Here is a 21,330-nt window from a genome sequence, read left to right as displayed (position 1 = left end):
GTGGTGAGTGGTGAAACATTGGAACAGGCTGCCCAGGGAAGGGGTGGGGGCCCCATCGGATTTAAAAGACGTGTAGATGTGGTGCTTAGGGACATGGTTTAGTGGGCATATTCTATGATTCTATGTTAGAGTACAATGAGCGTTCTTACTTGCAACTTAAGGATGAGAAGGACAACATTTAAACCTTGCCTGTGGAGGTAGCAATAGTTGCCAACAACCTATCTTTATTCTTCATGTAACAGGAATCATATTGGGATGAACACATTTACTGTCAGCTTAGAAACTTACCGGGGAAATGATTCATATCATGTATGGCTCTATGTGTGAGCTAAATACAAAGGGAAATGATTTTATGAAAAAATAAGGCTGTAATTTTCAGGGAATAGAGATCCTCTTTCTTTGTACTGTGAAAATGTGTTGGATATCGTGCCTTCTTGAAGGAACTGATGATTGTAGATGTATGAAACTACAGGAAAAAGATGTGAAAAATAAAAGAAAATAGAAATAAATTAATGCATAGGAATAACAAAGGAAAGTGAGGTGTCCATCAAGTACAAATACTATGAATATTTTTAAGATAAAAGAAATACTGCTGTTCAAGAAAATGTGGTAAATAAAAGGAGGGACAAAAATTGGACTGTGATATTATTTGCGTAAATTTGTTCGATGGGACTCTTAGAGTCATTCTCCAAAAGTGGCATGTATAATTTTTTTCTTTCTAGGTGGGGAGATTACATATCACAGGATTGTATGGAGAGATAGTACAGAAAAATGTGACTACCAGATGTGATCTTATAACTGAGATCCATATATCTGTAGCATACCAAATGTGGTATCAGATGGTGTAGCATCATTATCATTTTTAAACATGTTTTAGAGAGACTTAAGTCTTTTGGCCTCTTGGGAGATAATCTTTCTGATAATTTTGTAATTGTCTGGCAAGCTTAAACAGGTCAAATCTATACTCCTGTTTGATACTGCTTGGTTAGAGAGTGACTTTGAAGAGGTTTCTGCACAGGACTCTCTGACTTGATAACCCACTTGCTAAAGTCAATCAAATTGTGAATTCTTCCAAAGAAAAGAGAAACATCAACACAGAAGAGTTGACAAAGTTATCACAGTACTTGCAGTGTCTATAGAAATGGCTAAAGTGGGAATTAAAATTTCTCGAAGTCTCAGTATGCCATCACGAAGTCGTGTTATATTTTTGTGAGACGGTTTCTGGTCAAAGACATTATGCTAGATAGAACAGAAAATACCTTTGAATTCTCCCCGAAATGATGAAAGATGGATTCTGTGTCAGAGTTGTGGAACAAAATAGGCTGCGGGGGAGCCAGAGGGTTGGACAGCATCAGAGGAAAGGACTGACAGGCAGAAGACTGCAATCATGACCTGCTTAGAGCACTCACCCTCACTGGCTGAGAGCGGTTGAGTTTCTGTATGATGTTATTGGTTTAATAATCTGGAATAAGCATCAGTGAAGTATAAGAAGATGTAAGACCCATCTGAGAGAAGAACATTTTTGCATGAACCAGTAGGTATTAGGTAGTTGCGGCGGCATCCTGACAGAATGAGACAAGGAACTTCCTCTTCCTTATTCATTTGCATGTTAGAGATCTCCTGAAATAATGAAAACCACTTCTCCATTTTAAACTCTTGCTCATTTTTTTTTGTAATTAATACTCAAGAATACTCTAAACATTTGCTTCCAGATACAGACTTTACTGAACTGTTAGGAACATAGCAGTGTGTGTGGTCTAGCAGCACAGGCTGTGGGAATCCCAGGTGTCTTGATGTGAGGTGTTAATGAGGAGGAAGAGAAGGGCTGCCTTATGCTGGTTTTTGCAAGACATCACTAAAAGCCTGAACAGGAGTTTTATCTTTAATAATGTGGGTAGTTTTCTTACATTCATAAATACAAAGATGAAAGGTCAATTATTGAATAAATCCCTACTGATCCAGGAAAAGTAACCTTTAATTCTATTATTATGTTCACACTTTTTCAAATTATCTGCTTCAATACCATATTTCCCATGGAGAACCTGAGTAAAAATCTCCATTACAAAGCCAAATACTGCTTCTCCATGAGGGAGCAAACCAATCTAAACCATCTGTGAAAAATAAACATTTTGGTGAAGGACACGTGCACTCTATTTTCCTGACTGAATGTGATAATTCTTTTTTAAGTCATTGAAGATCCAGACTTCAAATGAGCCCAGTATCTGTAACCAGAGACACTTTTTTCCAAAATAATGTAATATTTGTCTGCATTGGAGTTTTAGTAATATGAGAAGTAACAAACCCAGTTGGATTTTGATGGAAGTTACAGGATTCAAAATCAGAAAAAGAACTTTCACTTGTTTCTCAGTGTTTAGGAGAGAAATATGGAATCTGCAAGACTTTTGTTTGAAAAGTCACTCTTCAGAGAAGAAATGCACTTTACATATGGAAAGAACCCCTGGTCTTACTCTAATTATTACATAAATCAAAACATTTCCTATCTTGCCTACCCAACTGAGAAGCCAGCAGCAGTTAATAAGCTCTATGTAGATGTAAATTAGCAATACAATTCAAATTAAATTGTATTTCTTTCATTTTTAATAGGCAATGTCATATTATGGAATAATCACATTTTGTACTTTGTAAATTGAAGACACGTCAGATTGAACATGCTGTAAAGTAATATTGAAACAGTATTCTCGTTAAATGTAGCAGTGGGTAGGTGGCTTAGGGACTAAAGCACTCTATAAGGTAATGTCTAAGTTAACTAAAAAAAAAGTGAGAGCACAAGTCCATTTCTTCACACATTTCAATATTTTATGAAAACTTAATGTGGGAGCATAAACTTCAGATACATAAAAAAACCTCATGAAGACTGCAGTTACAATTAAGTTGAAATACACAGTTCATTTTCAATATTTCAGACAAATAAACAAAATTAATGTTTCACTGAACTAGAGCTGGTTGAATGCAAGATAAAATTTTGTCAAGTGTATTATGCATTTATTCCATTATTTATAGAGTCATTGGAATGGTGTGAAGTATACAGTCGAATACGTTATAGGTTGTCATCAGTAAACAGTGATGTTTGGCTATTGCTGTATATCTGTGAGAGTGTTCTCCAAGTTGTCTTTTTTTGTTCCAGTTGGATTCTCTTGATGTAATAAGTAATATTAGAAATCCCAGCTTGATTCTATTGGTTCTTAGCAACTGGACAGGAAAATGAGTAGGGGGAATCCTGCCCTCTGTTGTCTGTCCCCTTCAGAGCTCCATTTTGGTTTTACTTGGATTATGTCAGGTTGCCGAAGGCTTTCAGCAGCACCAGCCTGCCTTGGCTGCAAGCAGGAAAACCTTGTAGCTGCAGGGTGTAACTTTTCTTGTCCAAAGCGCCAACGGGTGGCATGTAGTTGCCTTACCTTAATGGTAGATGTGACTCTGGCCTGAATCCACTTGATTTGAAAAGGGAGTAAATTACTTCAGGGTTTTCAAGAGAACACCTTCTTCCTTCTGTGTGTTATCTAGTGTCCCCAGTTTACAAAAAGGTACACACATTGTGTTACAGACACTACATACATTGGCATAATCCAGCCTTGGTAGAACAAGCTTCAGTTTTGCAATTCCCGTTTTACTCTGTGGGCTTGATGTATGTGGCAGTGGGGCTGCATGTAATAGAGCTCTGCACATGCACATCAAGAAGTGTCCCTTGAGTGATTCCCCTCTGGTTCCCACTCCTTCCATCCCGTCACACACAGGTGGTTGCAGTAGTTCAGATGTTAGACCACTTGTAGATGCAGGAAAAGGCTCCTAGTTGTGCGGGTAGCCACTTTCTGCATGTACAGAGGGAGAAAAGCAATGAGGCAAATGGAATTGGGCTGCATTCTGCCACCAGGTGAACAGTGCTCAATTAACTTTGGTTCCAGTTGTCTTTAATTATTCTGTGTTTGGCTATAGAGAGAGCAAGGGTTCAGGAAGCATGAGTTCCCTGTTTAGTGTTTTGTAGTCACTCAGTCTTTCATAAGATAGATGCCCTCATCTTTGTGAGGGAGCATATTTGCTTTAAGCAGAGGGGCAAGCTGAGGAGAAGACCCTCTGCCAGCTGCAAAGTTGCAAGTGATTTTAGGGTATGAATGAAACTCATTGGTCTCAGTAGGTAGCAATCTGAGAACCTAAGCAAGCCTGTCAGCCCTCCAGATATAGTGTGTGAAGGCTTTTGAAGGGAACTAGGAGGAAATCACACACAATCTTTGAAGAATTAGTTAGGAAACTCAGCTGTTCTAATGATGTGATTATGCATGCATTGCTGCCTCTGCAGTGGGAAAAACTTGGGGAGAGAGTGGTTGTTGTGGGGGGGGGGAGGGTTGTTGTTGAAGTGAATGTTAATGGCTGTGCTGATTGCTTGGTGGTTTTGGGGCCTTTCGTTTCTCATCAGTTCCCAGAGTTTCTTTGATAAGATTTTGAGGGTTGTGGGCTGTGTATATTCCAAATAAATGCTCCAGTGCTGCTCATATAGTCTGAAAAAATGCTGCTCTTAAATTGTCCTTCAGATATTTCTCCTTGAAAACCACACAGCTCCAGTTATGAAACTGTAATAGCATGTCTAAGCAAGGCAGGCCTGTATGTGGGACATGTCCATCCATCCGTCCCATATGAAGGATGCATCCGTGTTATTAGAGACTGATTACAAAAGACTAAATGAGGAATTCTTGCCCAATGAACACTTGGTGTCTCCATGGACAAACATAGAATAAACATTACAGGCAACAGATTAATTGCAGTACTTATTGCAGGCTTTTTGTATTTGTCTTGTTTTGTGACTAGACCACTGTTTTAGATAGCAAGTAGATAGTACATCTACAGTTCAGTTTGTTTGACATTGACATTGAGTTTCCAGCCCTGAAATCATGACTGCCTTTAGTGAGGGGGACATTCCCTTGAGTGAGGGTCACTTTAGGATATTAGGGCATTTAAGTACTGTTTCTGCAGATTTAGTTGCTGTTCCTTGTTCTTCTGTTTGTGCGTGTAGGAGGGCTTTTAATATGCTCTGGAGCACAGCAAGCACTAGATGTCCTGTTTTTGAAGTTTTAACTTTCAAGATTAATTGAAAAAGTTCTTGAAATCTCTAATTGTTTAGTCCATTTTTTCCTTTTTCTTTTTCCTTTCTAGGACAAGGGAGAGGACAGTAGTATAATTAGAGATTAAGGTCAGTGAAGCTGGCTTTGTTTGAAACAGAAGAGTATACAATATTGCTGTCATTGATGCATACACAAACGCATTAAGTCTAAGATCTGTGTCATAGTGTATCTGCTTAATATGCCTGATTCATACACCTAGTAAAGCAAGGCCTTATTTTCAAGTCTTATTTCTTTTTGCTGTGGCAGCTGAGTTCCATTTGTGTGTTTTGTGTGTTGAAGTAACCCACAACCTCTTGTTTTCAGGTTTAATCAATGACATTCAATTTGTTGGGGTTTTTTCTCCCTTGTTGACAGACTTGCCAAGATTGATTTTAAAGTGTTAAGTCATAGGGGTAATCTTGGAATTGGAGACCCAGAACCGTGATACACAATGTATTGTAATATATAAAATAATTTAGAGAATGCAAGTAGAAGCATGAATTCCTATTTCTCACTTTAAATACCTCATTAACCTATAGTCCTCTGTTCTTTCTTTTTTTTTTTTTCTCCACTTCTCCAGGCAAATGAATTCAGCTGGAGAGCATCTACAAGTATTTTATTGATGATAAATTTTTAGCTTCTGATTTAGCTTCTAAAATCAGAGCAGTATTGTTAACCTTCAGTAGCGAACAATCATACCATAGCTATGGAAATTTTATTGTATTTTTGCTTTCTGATTTTTGAGCCTTTCAAGAATCGTCTTGAATTTAAGAGAGTTGTATGGCGCATAAGTGTTAGAGTAGATGATCCTTTACACAGAGCTTCTTGATATCCCCTCTCTTAAAACGATCAAAACACTGACAGTTCTTTTAGAAGGATAGGTCATTGTGCGATGGCAGAAGTGTTTGCCTATAGCTTGGCTCAGTGAATAAGTCTATACTAGCTTCTGTACCAGTATGTACTCCAGTTGAATTGCTCAGCTCGTTTTGAACAAAAAAAAAAAAGCATATTTTAAAGTAAGATCATGACATAGAACTTAGTGACATTATACCAGGGAGCATTTGGTCCCACACAGGAGATTCTGTAAAACTAAGCTGCCATACTTTCAACTAAATTATTTTCAACCTTGCTTACTGTACATAATTATTTTCCTCAAGCAGACCATGACACTTTTTTGTCTCTGTTTTAACCAGAAATACTTCCTGAAAATATTGTAAAGCCTTCCAGATGATTTTGAAGATACTTTGTTTTTATAATCACCAGGAGTACTTTCAGGACCTGCATTTAGGAGAGATGATTTTCAAGAAATAGTATAGATTGTATTGAGCTTCTGACAGAAGAGCCCCTGCTCAGAAGGGGCATTTGAGCACAAAGGTAACTTCCGTTAGAGAAACAATCCTCCTTTGGATTGTGGAGAAGCAGAAGAGACAGTAAATTGCTGTGTGACTTATCTCACTGTGGTACTTATCTCCTTGCAAAAATTTTTGTAAAATGTGCAAGATTTTTTTTCTCCCATCATTACAGAAACTTACACTAGCATCAGACTGAAATACAGTTGGGGGAGAAATGTTAACAATTCAGTTAAAACCAAAAAAAGATGAATCACTCTAAAGAACCATTTTATTAATTCTTATTACCTGTAAAGAACCATTTTAATAATTCTTATTACCTGTGTCTAAAATAATAATTCTTATTACCTGTTTCTAAATATTTATGCATTAATTGGTAATCTGCAGTTCCCTTATAGTTAGTGGACAGAAATAGATACTTCTGTGGCCTAATGTGTCATCCCATGGTCTCTATACATTGGACTTTAGAAGTGTCATCGTCTATAGATTATTAATTCAGATGTAAATGTCTACATTGTAGGCTGCTTAAATCAGGTGAGATTAATCTCTGTGTCTGAATAGGGGCCTGTTGTGCAGTCCTTTGCCCCTCAAGACTGTGTTGAGGTTTGTGTTGGTTGAACCAGCATTACCAGGTGCAATGAGGCATGTGCTACAGTAATGGTGGCACAAAATACTATTCTTCTCATTAGCTGTACTGAACTGCTTTTTTTTATGACAGTTTTTGTTTATCCTTAGTGAATAAGAGATAAGCATTTAGTTTGTCCAATTGGATGATTAAATCTTTCTTGATACGCAAATATCTGTGTTTGGTACCTTAAAGCATAGTTTTTAGCAGAGCCATAAGGACTAGATCTATAGTGTGATGTGACTTCTTTATGTGATATATGATATTTTTATACAGTTATTTTAATAGCTCAAGAAAAATGGAAGTTAATGCTTCCCTTCATGCATTTTCAGGTCTCTCATTAATTAAAAAAAATAATTACTTTTTCCGTTACAGTAATGGTGATATTTTTGAATCAAAGGGCATTGCATTTAACACAATTATAATTATGTGAATCAAGACCAGAGAGGTTAAAGATTACCTTCACATGGTTGCTATGGCTTCTATTCCATTTAAAATTTCGGTTGGCTGTGGGGATTTTTTCATGTTAAGGGGGTAAATATTAAAAGCAGTATATTTTAACATTATGAATTTTCTTAGTTCTGTCATCTTAGACCTTGCCAAGGTCTTACTCAGCTTGGCACATTTTTCTTTGAGAATCAGTCACTCCTTTGAAACTCGTTGTTTGGACACTAATATCCACGGTTGGTACTATGAAATTGGGGTGTCGGTACTTGGGGTTTTTTCCTGGTTGTAGCTAGGCTGGCTGACAAGACTGGAGCTCCATTGTTGTTAATTATTTTAGTAAGAGGAAGGCAGCCTCACTTCTCTTTCCTAAACACTCTGCAGGAGTATTTTTCACGTGAGGAAAATAATAAAGGCTAATATTTCATAGCCCGTAATTCAGTACTGGGGAGTAGATGAGATCTCTCCTCTCTTTGTCTGGACACACCAGGGAAATGAGGGCAGCATTTGAATGGCCTCCTTCCTTTTAAAAGTGGCAAGGTTCTGGAAGGAGAATGACTTCCGAGCCAGGAAACAAAGATAGGAGTCTCCAGCTGTGTCCATACTGGCACGTAGTAGGGTGCCGCCGGAGTAGATCTGTTTGTAGAGTAAAGCAGTTGGTACTGAGGACCCAACATGCATAACGTTTTGGGGAGGTATACTTTGGGCTACCACTGCTGTGGGCCCTTGGACTGAATCGGCCTCATCAGCAGATGAGGCACATCTGGTTTAAGTACCTCCAAAATAAGTTCAGTTCATGCATTCTGAGACCTCTCCCTCATGTGAACTGAATGTGGTAAGTGGGGCATTTAGGGGATTCTCCTCAAACCACAATCCTACTAAAACTTTAGGGGATTCTCCTCAAACCACAATCCTATCTGAACTAAAACGTAGTACAGATGAGCTATATATATATCCAGACAAGGGAGAAGTTTTGAAACTCTCAATTACTAGCAAAAATTTTATGGCAGAAAGATTGCTTCTGAACTGCTTCCAAGGTTTCTTTTGAAGTTTTCTGTATTTAAGCAGCTGTGCTTTAAGCTGAGCTGGATGGAAGCAAGTTAAATGGCCTAGTGGGAAAAGCAGCACAGAACTGCAGCGTGGAACACGAGCAAGGGAAAACCTGTGTTGAATGAGATCACAGAAGAGACAGCTTTATTCCTGAGATGTTTTAGTGTACAACAGACCTTAAAAACTGGATAAAAGAGAGATAAGGATAGTCAAATATATCAATTATAGATTCTGTAACAGTCAGTAGCTACGAGGGTGTGCTGTATACTTAATCAGAGCTTAAACTCTCCTCTTGAGCTGAAACTCACCAAAGAAATGGGTGGTGTGATTGCATGGGAAAGCACTGTTTTTTCTAATATTTTTGGGTTGTGGGTTGGTTTTTTTGTTTGTTTTTGTAAAAGGGTTCAGGTCTATTTAAAAAAACAAGCATAATCTCAACTGAGCCCTTCCCTTTGCGAGTAAAACAAGAACTGTGTACCCTTCCATCCAAAGTGCTGCAGGTGTAGGAGCTTCTCTGTAACCCGTATTGGTCAGCCACTGAACACTCAGCAGCATTTTCAATCTCTGATATTTATGACCTTCTCTTTATGATTTGCTTGGGTGATTGTCCTGGGTGAAAACTTTCTATACACTGTTGTGAAGAGTTGCAGAGCTTGTCTAACAACTGCTGATTTCTTGCAGAGTTGCCCTTTGCTGTTATTCCTTCAGTTTTTGTGAGGATGGAGTATGTAAACTGGAAGGCATTGCTTCTTCGTGTTTTCCTGCCTTTCTGTGAACCGAAGTATTGTGACATATGAATTACACCAGGCTGCATTCTCGTTGGTATGCAAAAACAGGCTGGAAAAGGGCCTAGTGGTCTTCTGGCCCATGGCTAATTATTGAGACCGGTCAGGGCTAGTTTAGTCATAGGAGTGGTACTGCTTACTACTGCGTTGCAACTTATTTGGCATGATACAAATATGTATAAGTATTTTAGCACTAAGAAACGAAACAATTGCAGTAAGAGTGTTTCCTGTGTAAATTTGGGTGCGTGACCTATCCAGGTGTTATAACAGTTGCCAGGAGAAAGCCTGATGCTCTGGTGCCTTGTTTACAAACTGTGTACAGTTCACTTGACGCGATATAAATGTAGATTAATTAGGAGGAAAAAGTAGTAGATGATAATGACTCTAGAAGAAGAAATACAGTCAATCTGTATATTAATTGTCCTTTTTTTTTAATTAATTGACATATTTTGTATTTGTTCTTCCCTTGACTGGCATGCTGCTTTAGGACTCCTTTAAGCGAAAGCTCATCTATGGCAAAGAGCGATAGTCTTTACTGGTTAAGGTACAGGACTGGAGATTCAGAAATCATGGCACTTCTTTGCCATAGACTCCTATGGGGCTTTACTTTCTGTCAGAATCCATTCCATTTAAGTCAACAGCAGTGGATCTCACTTAACTGCAGCAGTCTTAAAAGTTGGATACGTGACCTAAACTACCCATCTGGGTCCTCTTTATAATCAACAGGGAGAGATTGGTGCATACAAAGAGCAATGAATCATACTTGAAGACAGAATTGTGTTTGATTGTGGAGGCCTCTGCAACCATCTTAGACCAGACAACTTTTAAATCATTGCAGTTAGGAGAGATGAATGTTGCCCACGGTCTTTCTGTGGACTTCAAAGTGGCTTTAATCCGGGTACCTGCACACTCTCTCTCTGTCTTTCCAAGTTTCTATACCTGGGAAGATAAACTTTTTATCACAGGAAAGTACTGAGAGTAAATTAAAAAATAAATAGAAATTGTTCAGATACGGTTGGTTTTGGCTTATAAAACAAATAGTAAGACAGAAAACGTGGGAAACAGCCAGCCTTGTTCATATACTGTTTGCTTGTTGAAGTACTATAATGTATGTCAGAGCACAAGAAAGTAAGAAAACAAAGTTGGTTAAGGCTAATAAATACGTGGCCTAAACAACCCCAGTTCCCTCAGCCGCTCCTCACAGGACTTGTTCTCCAGACCCCTCACCAGCCTCGTTGCCCTTCTCTGGACACGCTCCAGCACCTCAACGTCCTTCTTGTAGTGAGGGGCCCAAAACTGAACGCAGTATTCGAGGTGCGGCCTCACCAGGGCCGAGTACAGGGGCACGATCACTTCCCTACTCCTGCTGGCCACGCTATTATGTACATAGCATGCCTGAGGCAGACCTGAGGACCTCTGAATGCCTAACCAAGCTTTGTTTTTCTTGTTTTCCTCAGTTCAGTATCAGTTTTCAGCACCAGGCTATGCTCCCATGAGCTTGCATTTAAAAATGTAATAATTTCACTCACATGCCCCTTTTTGGTGCAAAATGGATTAAAATCTCTATAGAGCTTATACGGTCGAATAGCAGCTCTGCTAGGAAATCTGCAGATGATCCAAAAGAAGTTTTTCAGCTTAGTGTTTAACTGTTTGTTGCTCACTTTGTGATAGTTTTTGACAAATTCACACACATTAAATAAAGCCTAGTTCTTTGTGCTGGCTTTTCCAACTTCTCTTCAAGTCAGTTATTCCATTATAAAGAAGAACAAATGCTATCTAACTCTCAGTTCTGAAAATAGTGGCTTAATTAGAAAGGAGGGACCATGATTACACTGTTCTTTAACCTGCTTGGTAATGATTGTATTCTATATAACAGTGAATTTAAGGGTTTTTTCATCGATTTTTAAAGAGCCTGGTGCTCATGTTTCTCATTCTTGTCCTATCAGTCTTTACTGTTTTAAGCTGAAGACAGACAAAATGATGTAGCTTGCACCTCTTAGGAAATAATGGTGTTCAGGGGCACTTTTCATAATTTTAAAGTGTCCTTGTATTTTATTTTACTTTATCTTTTCCTGGGATTATTATTAAAAATATTAGCTCAGCTTCCCAAAGTCCACTTTAAGGCAACGATTAGCTATGTAATGAATAGGAACAGAAAATCTGTTTGGAAACATTTTCTTTCCATGCAGGATAGCTCTGTAATAGCGGTGTGTTACTCACAGTATAGCGTATTCACTTGAGCCGGATGTCCGTGTGTGTGCAAAGTGGTAATAGTGAAGTAGAACAAGTTCACCTGGTACAATTTTGACAGCAAATGAAAATGCAGTACTAGCCTAGTTCAGAAGAGAGCACTTGAAGTTTTTAATGATATTTTTAGACAAAATTAGAGAATTTTTAATTTAATTAGATTAACATCCCATGTAAATGGTACTTGTGTGATGGGACATACCAAAATGTAGTATAGATGCCCAGAAACTTATTTGCCCTAACTGGAAGGGAAGGAACAACTCTATCAAAGCAGGCATTAGACTTGTAATGAATAGAAAGAAGGCTGTGGTTAAATACTTTTCTTGTACATGGATAGATAAGACATAAATACTGCAAATTTTTTTCTGCAAATCTGTAGTCGTATTTGACATCAAATCTGTAGTCAATAAAGATTGCAATAGGAATAGTGGGGAGAAAAAGAAGTCTTTTTCCTTAATAACAATGGGGTTCTAGGGTAAAGTAGATTGATTTGAATCTTACAATTGCTGTATTGCTGTTTTCTTAGGGGGCTGGTGTTGGTCATCCGATGGGCTTTTTTTATAGAATTGGAAATCGGGATTTTGCAGTGGAGAAAATGGGAGCACAACACAGATTGGACCATAAGGCACCACTCAGGGAAAACTCAGAAAAAAAGGGGAGTTTAAAAACTCTTCTGGATTTCTTCATCATTTTTTTCCAAGTGTTGCTGTATTGCTGTTTTCTTAGGGGGCTGGTGTTGGTCATCCGATGGGCTTTTTTTATAGAATTGGAAATCGGGATTTTGCAGTGGAGAAAATGGGAGCACAACACAGATTGGACCATAAGGCACCACTCAGGGAAAACTCAGAAAAAAAGGGGAGTTTAAAAACTCTTCTGGATTTCTTCATCATTTTTTTCCAAGTGAGATGGAAAATAAAGATAGATTAACTCTTCTGGATTTCTTCATCATTTTTTTCCAAGTGAGATGGAAAATAAAGTAGATAGATTATTAGCTCACAGGTTAATAATAAAACAGCCAAAGCAGATGGTAAGAATGATAAAGGAAAAGAGAAGGTTTATGCATAGCTCATTAAGCACAGTTTGTAATTTGTTTGCAGATTTTTATGAGAAACTCTGCAACAAATAAAAGTCCAAGTTAAAAAATTAGACAAAATTTAAGGAGGCTAAAATCTGCCCAATTAAGGCAAATATATAATACACAGTAGACTCAGAAAACTTAATTTTTTACAGTAAAAGTAAATGTTTACCAGTTTCTTACAAGCCTCAAAGGTAGTGAGAAAATTTTAGTTGCTTGCTCTTTAACATGTAAAATAGAACCTAGTGGTTCTTTAGAAAGTTATCATGACAAAACTAATTGTGTGAACTTAAGGAAAGGGAAAGTGATTTTATTTTACAGAATTTCCAAACAGATTTATTTTCCCCATTGTCATTCATTCTCTCATCAGTATGATTTCCTAACGCTCAACAAGCATTTGAACCCGTGTGCCCAAGTGGTCTGCCTGGGACTGTTTGTGTGTGACAGAGAGAGGAAGGGATGCTGGCGGTCGAGTCCTTGTCGTGTCTCTGGGGTTCTTCTGGACTGGCAACAATGACCTTTTGTATTGCTTGTGAGTCAATAGTTGATAGTGGATGGTGCTTTGCTTCAGGATTTTGCTTTCTTCAGTCTCCATAAATCTTAACTTTCTTATTGTCTATTTTTTCTAGTTTTTTGGAAATAGGTGTCTTTTTTGCTTATTGGAAAAGGAACCGTGTATGTGACATCCGCTGCTAGGCTTGCTGCCATCCTTCTGTTGTTAGGATGCCGGGTCTTCCACTGGCGAGTCATCAGTGCTGTGCTCTGGCCAGAGTGCAGGCTTTCTGGTCTTAGCATAGACACATTCCTCAGCTGTACTGCTGGGAGGGGTGTTCTTCATTATCAATACTGATTTTTCTTTTAACTCTGGTTCTGCTGTTTCTTGAGGTGCCTTCGTACATGCGTTTCCATTTGTGTTTTGTTCATAACAATCTTAGTATTTTTCTTACAGTTCTCTAGGATTTGCACGCAGCAGTGTTTGCAGTAAGGTGATGTATGCCAGTTGCTGTGTGTTTGCAATGTAATAAGAAAAGACCAGCAGCAATGCTAAGAAGGAATGCAATGGACAACACTACCAGTCTTTTCTTTTTAAGCCATGTGCATTAGGTGAGCAAGATGAGAAACTAAGTGTAAAACATCATTTTGTGAGAGAGAGTGGTGCTGCAGGAATTCTGCAGTTGTCCTGATTCTGCATACTTGCTTTTTCTTGGATTCAGTGATGATGTCTCAATGAATTTGTAGATACATACAAAATAGGATAAACGCCTAAGTCTGTTCCCCAAGAAGAGGGGGTTCGTCGTGTATGCTTTTGCTCAGCATAAATTTATCACTGGCAAGTTAACACAACCTTGTGCACTGCAAGAGTTCTCTTCTAAGGCAAGCCTTCTCGTTTCTTTGCCAGAAGACACTTGTATTCATCTGCCATCAGAGTAGTATCACAGTGATATTTGTAAAGGCTTCCCTTTTGTGATGAACACGTGTCCTGCTGAACAATAAATTTTTGTCTTGACTGTTTATCATTTGCATCATTTAGGAGTTATTTCACAGAAGTTGCTCCAGCCACTTTTATACTCGAGTGTAATGTAAAGGCCAAATGAAACACTGTAAGACTTTTCCCCCATTTGGGGGATTTACATGCAACTCACTTGAAAGCTGTGCAAACAGCACCTTTGTCAGTTCACCTGCTAAATAGAGAAGCCTGACGGAAGGTTAACTATACTGTGCTGAGGTTGGCAACTTTCCAAAGGCAGGTGCTGGATATTAATTCACCTAAATTAGAGGTGAAGTGTGCTGGTAGGAACCCATCAGAAGCCTCGAGCTGCTGCCCTTCAAAAAGATGAGGTGTTACCTGTGATGCAATTGGTGATATCTTGTGCTGGTTTGGAGCACAGGGCCCAGCTCTCGCTGCCTTTCTGGGGTGCTGCACCTCCCACCTAGCTGTGGTTGCCTCCCCAGCTGTCTGCACTGGCTCCACAGTGTGCAGTTCCAAATCTGCTCTTGAGCTCTTCCTAGAATCTGTGTCGCGGGGTCCATGGCATAAAGTGCAATGGATAAAAGGAGCACCTGAAGTGACAGTGCTATTTTTTGAACCTAGCTCTGATTATTTGTTCCCTCTCAGCTGAAATTATTCACTGTGTTTGAGCTGAATGAATTTATAGTTTAGGAATTACCAAACCCATATTTTGCTGAATGCTTCATGAAAACATTTGCCCTTTTGAATTGCCCCATATAATTATACGTGATATGTCTGCTAGAGAGTATGAGTCTTCCTGCTGTATTCAAATGGGAAGAAAAGATTTGCATCTCAATTTAAAGGCAGAATTCTGCTTTTGTTCTTGTCTGAGTGGTGTTGCACTTGGATCTCCCTCCACGGAAGTGTGTAAAAATATCAGTCTTTATGGTGGTGCCAAAAATGAAGCTTGTGATAAGCTATCCAGTTTTGTCTTAATTTAGAAGAAAATATTGGGACAGGATGTGCAACAATATGCACGTTATATGGAGGAGGGTTAATTTATGTGTTTGCAAGGAATAAGAAGGTGATGGGTGTACTTTTGGCTTGCATCTCCGGTACCTCTGATTTCTCTCAGAATCCAAAGTAAGGAGTTACAAAGTTTAATTTGAATCAAGCACTTGATTGAAATGGAAAAAAGAACTTCCGGTAAAATAGGAATGCGTAGGAATTACTGTCCAAATTGGATTGGTTTGAAGCTCTCAAACTCATAAGTAATTTTACAAAAGTAATGTAAAAAGTATGTCTACTATGCAGAACACTTTAAACTGGAAATAATAACCAAAATCTTCAACTCCCCTAAAAGCCAGGGACTTTTGTAGATTGAATTAAACATCCAAATAATTCAGTACTTTTTTTTTTTTCTTTTAATGAAGACAAAGCTGTCATCCTCTTGTTGTTATTTTCCTGTTGATAGTGTCCTCTATAGTAACACAGTCATTATGCAGGAGTGCATAAGTTCCCAACTTTCTGTGGTAAGGGGAACATTACAGGAGCGGTGTATGGTGATGGGGCAGTGCAGGTGAAAGTGCGGGAAGTTGCACGCATTCCCCCTCTGCCATAATGTTTACTGTCTTTTCCTGGTGGATACCTCTTGTCACAGCAGCTGGCACTAGGCGTAATCCACAAAACGGGTCTGTAATAGTGTAGCACAATACCCTGCTTTGCCTGTGACATGAGTGCCAAACTCAGAAGTGATTCAGGTCACACAAGAGAAGGCATCAAGGTTTTGTGTTCCCATTCTCTTGCTGACTTGCTTCTTGACCAGAGCTCAGCTGCCAGGTGCACTGCAGTGACCTGTATTGCAATAGAATTTACCCAAGCTGGAGAGTAATGTTGGTTTTCTTCAGCAGCGATTTCAGTGTTGATAGTGGGCAATCACCATAGCTGTAATGTGCAGCAAATGTCATGACTGTTCCTAGAAGAGCTGCCACAATGTCATCCCTTTGAATAGGGGCTGAAATCAGATGTGTTGCAGGACTTACAACACATTCAGAATATGTCTTGTTTATTGTTCTGCTGTGTACTAAGGAGAAAATCCCTCTCAGATGCCTTCACTGAGGCCTATGCATATTCTGTCAATAGGGGATGTGCTTAGAAAACTTTATCGATAGAGCATTATTATAATTATCTTTCAGCTGTCACCTGATAAACCTTTTAATATTTACCATCAAAAACACAGGTTATTTAGTACTGTAAGTATTTACTGTTGGTATTTTTAGCTGCTTCATTGTTTCTTAAAAGCAGATCAGTGTACAAGATTTGCATTATTTTGGATGAGAGGCTTACTGATATATAAAAAAAATCAAATATTGATATAATCCTTGATAAGATCAGTGAGGAGTGATAATTCCCGCTAATGCTCTCTTAATTTTGCAGGAGAGAAAATAAAAATTGCTCTTAATGAAACTTGTCAACAGTCTGCAAACTAGTTGTTTAATCAAAATGACACAGTCACCTTCACAATTACCTTTGATTACAAGAGGTATCATTGTTCACCAGTAATGTTTTTTTTTTTTCCTCAAAAACACTTTTAAATGTCAAGTACTGCAGGATTTGTATCACATAGCTTAAATTCAGTGACATACACAAAGTCAAATCACTAGACTATTGCTGTAATGGTGTATTTCTTAAATAAGTACATTGTTCTGCAGCAATTAAAATAAAATTAGTCTTCTGAAATGATCCCCTTTCTAGGCTGCTATAATGGTTTCTTCTTTGTTCTTCATCACACCTATAAATATCTTCCCATTTCTAATTGCCAGGAGGTTTAAGTTCAGCGAAGACTCATTCTCTCTCTCTCTTTTTATTTTCTTCTTTTTTCTGAAGACATATTAAGCCTCCAGCTCTTGAAGTTGGCTTCAATTTACACGTTGGTTCCTGAAACTGTGTTTGATAAATCATTGACCACAGATGTTGTCTGCTTTAATTGCTTAATTTTCCAACTAATAGGTCAAAACTTGAACAGAAGTACTGTTTTCTAACCAAAGGGGGGAAGGAAAAAAATAGACACAGGATAATTGAAGTCAGCTTGTGGAAGGATTGAGAGAGCTCACCTTTTCTTTCTGATTAGTTTCTGCAGTTCGCTCAGGGTTGAGGCCTTGAGAGGTGTTTAGAAAGGCAAAATGTGAGCAGCAAAAACTGAGGGGCGGGAAACAATCAAGCAGAAGATGCTCAGTTCTAAAATAGGGTGAAAGTTACCTAATTGAAACTGATATGCGTACACCTCTGTGGGCAATCAGGCAGCTACCTAATAAAAGAGCCTGCAGGATCACAGGAGCGCAGGTCTTGTTCTGCATTAAGGGGGCATGTTTGCCCGCTCAAGATGAAGAGAGGTGCTGCAGGAGTTTGACAAGGCATGAGAAAGCCCTGCTTTTCTAAACACAGCTGGATCCTCATAGACCCCAAGGCAAAATGTGAGGTAGAGACACAGGCATTGGCCTTTGAAGCTGTTTCAACAGCGAGGACATTGTGAATTCCTTGCAATGAGACAGTGGGACTGTCTCCCTCCTCACTTTGTTCTTCCTCTTGGTCTTTGTCCAGTGAGAGAGAACGAACATCCTGCTGTGGCTCAGATCTACTGGGATTCAGGCAAGAACAGGGTCTGCTGGCTGGGACCTTAGGAGATTTATTTTCCTCTGCAGTGTAAATATGGAAATGCCATCATGGGTAAAGTTTTGGCAAAAAATCAAATATTTTCAAAGCCATTGTGCATGTGAAACCAAAGCGAGCTCTGGACTCGAAATCCCAAATAATGTGTTCCCAAATCCACTGAAAAAAATCAGAAAAGAAAATTGGGGGAGGGGGATTTTTAAATGGAGTGCTTTGTTCCTGGTGGTGGCCCTAGCATTTGCAGTGACCTCAGGGGGTTAAAAGCAGACTTCTCTGACTAATTAGCCTATAAGTCTTGTCTGTAGTCTCTGTCAGTTAGGCAGGCTGTGCTCTTAATTCTGGCTCCTAAGTTAGATGGCTAAAATCAAAAAACCTTGAACCTTTATGAGTACCCTAGATAAGTAGAGGCGCTCCGAGAGACCCTCTGATGACTCGCAATGTTTGCAGCTTTCTTTCCTGGCTTCATTTGTTGTTTTGTTAAAGATAAGAGGCTAAATGTCCTGTTAGCTGTAATTTCCAGGTGAGGAAATGCTTGTTCAGCCTAAGATATGTTAAAACTTGTTGTCTCATATTTTATTTGGGTTTCTGGATATTATTCATCATCAATTTCTTTTGCTTTGTCTTTCTTTTTTCCCCACACTATACTGGTCTAAGTCTACATTAAAAATTCCCATTGGTAGTTTAGCAGACACTTGTCTATTTCCTTGCTTACCAAAAGGGAAATATGGTTGCAAAGAACCAGGGATGCCTTTTAAATAAATAAAGCAAGGATCAGCTTCTGATAATAAGCCTTTGCTACAGGGAGGAAATCTGTTTTGAGGTAAGGAAGAGCATGTGCTTTCATAGGTGTGTTTTTTGCAAGGGCAGAAAAAGCTTGCCGTGATAGCATAGTGAAGAATATCCAGGCAGCTGTATTTTTTTCTAATATTTTTCTAGGTTTTTTTCCAAGAGTTCAAATGTTTTTAATTATCTGACAAAGTGTCTGTTGAAAAAACATTTTTTTAAACCAAATCCATAGTATCCTGGTAGCATGCAAGGTATTGCTTAATTCTTTATGGTAATCTTTGTTCATGTTACTGCTAGTTAAAAATATTTTTTAAGGCTACCAGAGCTGAAACAAAGCGCTCTCAGCTTTTATAGCGCGTGGCTTACAGGAGAACTGAAGTCTTTCACGTTGCCATCTGCTTTCCACTTGTCAAGTCTCATTGGAAACCATCTATTCAAATGTATTTGCTTATAGCTATTTTGAAGAGATTTGCATTTATCAGTGTAATCTAATTTTTATTAGGGTTGAACATTTAAATATTTGTGGAAATGGGGATTAACAATTATCTTTTTTTTCTAACACTTTAATTAGGTCCTTTTATTAGGGTTGAACATTTAAATATTTGTGGAAATGGGGATTAACAATTATCTTTTTTTATTCTAACACTTTGTAATAGATGCAATCTATTAACGAAAACATTCCAAGTCATATGTGTACTTGATCTCCTGAAGCAGCAACTGATGTAATTGCTGTTTTTTTTTTTTTCTTTCTTTTTTGTTTTTTTTGTTCAATTTGTGATGATTTGAACTGGTAAATAGTTCTTTGCTAGTAATTTCCTTGACCTGTTTTTTCTTTCTATTCTGGTCAGAAATTTTCTATGAACAGTTCCATTTTATTGACTTTATCCATTCCATAAATTATTTCCCCAGTGATTTCTGCAAAAAATATTTAGCTTCTAATTATTTCATAAACAGTTCAGTGATTTCAATAACATTTTTCACATGTGCTGCTAGATAGCATGCCAGTATGCCAAAGGGCTCATAATGTTCATTCTTGAGCTAGGGTTTGCAAAGTGCGAGTTGTATTGTGATATTACAATCTTTGCAGCAAGACTGGAGGAAAGTTCCTAAAATGAACTGATTTCCTAAAATCTGTGAATTTTGAAATGTTTACTGTGTAAGTAAAAAAAAAAAAAGGTAATTAAATATTATTATTTAAAACAAATATTTTTGAAAGTTTGCATTCATAGCCAGGACATGATCCATAGGAAATCAGGTTAAAAAGGCCAGTTATTAAAATTGATTAAGCAAACAACAGAGAAGAAACTGAGGAGGTAAACAAGACAACTGCCGTAGCAGTTTAACTCTCCTGTTCTCTTACTCTTAAATTACATTCTGTTGAACCTTTGCATAATTTCAGTTCAGTGTTGCCATTTTTAACAAGAAAAAAAGAGAACTTTCAAATTACCTTTAACAGATTAAAGAAAAAAGTATTTTCTCCTAATTACTAAAACTCCATTCATATCCCTAACCCATTAAGAAAGCAACAGTACTGATACATTCCTGTGACAAAAGCTATCTTGAACAATACAGAAAAGAATAAGTCCTTCAAAATACAGTGTATTGTTTATCAACTGAGTATATTTGCAGTTACATTGGATCTGTCATGAAATACTTTTGTGTCATTTTCTATCATTTTAAAAACAAAAGGCTTGTAACAATTACAATGTTGAACCAGTGAAATGAGAAAAGCAATAGACAAATACCAGGTCTGTTTATAAGCACTTTTAAACTGTTTTTGTTTTTTACAGTGGTTACTCCCAATTGTTATTTTAGTATAAATACCAATATTTGTTGGGATTCATAGAGGAAGGGTAATGGAGGAGACAGGTATAATTTCCACAAAATTTACTCATTTGAAGAAGTTTGTGTTTCTCAGCAAAACTGAGTGTGTGTTCACTAGCCATGCCTAATATCTATATGTACCATTTAATGCTGTTTATTTACAGTGCTGTTTTTTTCTCAGTGCAAGAAAGATTATACAGAAATATAAACAGGTTATGGTTCCCTCAGGAAGAGGTGGGTTTTTTAATTTGTTTGGGGGTGGTGTGGGGTGTTTTGTTTTTTTTTTAAGTATGCTAAACACACTTTTAATATAAAAGCAAGAAATAAATACAGTCTTAATTTTCCTAGGCATCCCATAGGGTTTGTAACTGCTGCCTAAAATTGGTTCCTAAGAATCTGACTAGTGTTTTCAGGTTTGGATCCTATTAGATAGGCCTAATGAATAGTATTTGGGTATTTTCATTGATAGATATAGCAACACAGCAAGATGGTAATTCTGCAATTCCATGTGAAAGAATCTCTTTGTCAACCAAAAGCAGATGTGTCATGGCCTGTGTTTGAAAGGTTTAAGTCTTATTCTTGTCAATCAGTATCACTTGAGTGATTAAAATATCACGAACTCTGGAAGAGATCGTTGCTGTCAGTGCTGTGTTTACTGAAAAACAAGCCATATTTAAGATTTAGCTTACTTGTAAAGGTTTGCATTACTTTCTAAGTATATCTATACAATCCTATTTTCTGCATGAAGAATATTGCAGTACCTATGTGACCAGATAGTTAAAAATAAAAGAATATAAAAAAGGTGATTAGTAGTAATACAGCTGAAGCACCACTGAAATGGGGTTCATCAGGGTATGCTCTTTGTACATAGGTAATGCTGTCAAACAGACCAAAATAACTGTTATCTTTGGGACA

Source organism: Aptenodytes forsteri, unplaced genomic scaffold (genome assembly GCF_000699145.1).
Source record: "Aptenodytes forsteri isolate BGI_AS27 unplaced genomic scaffold, ASM69914v1 Scaffold320, whole genome shotgun sequence".
Taxonomy (NCBI): domain Eukaryota; kingdom Metazoa; phylum Chordata; class Aves; order Sphenisciformes; family Spheniscidae; genus Aptenodytes; species Aptenodytes forsteri.
This window is presented reverse-complemented; position numbering follows the sequence as displayed.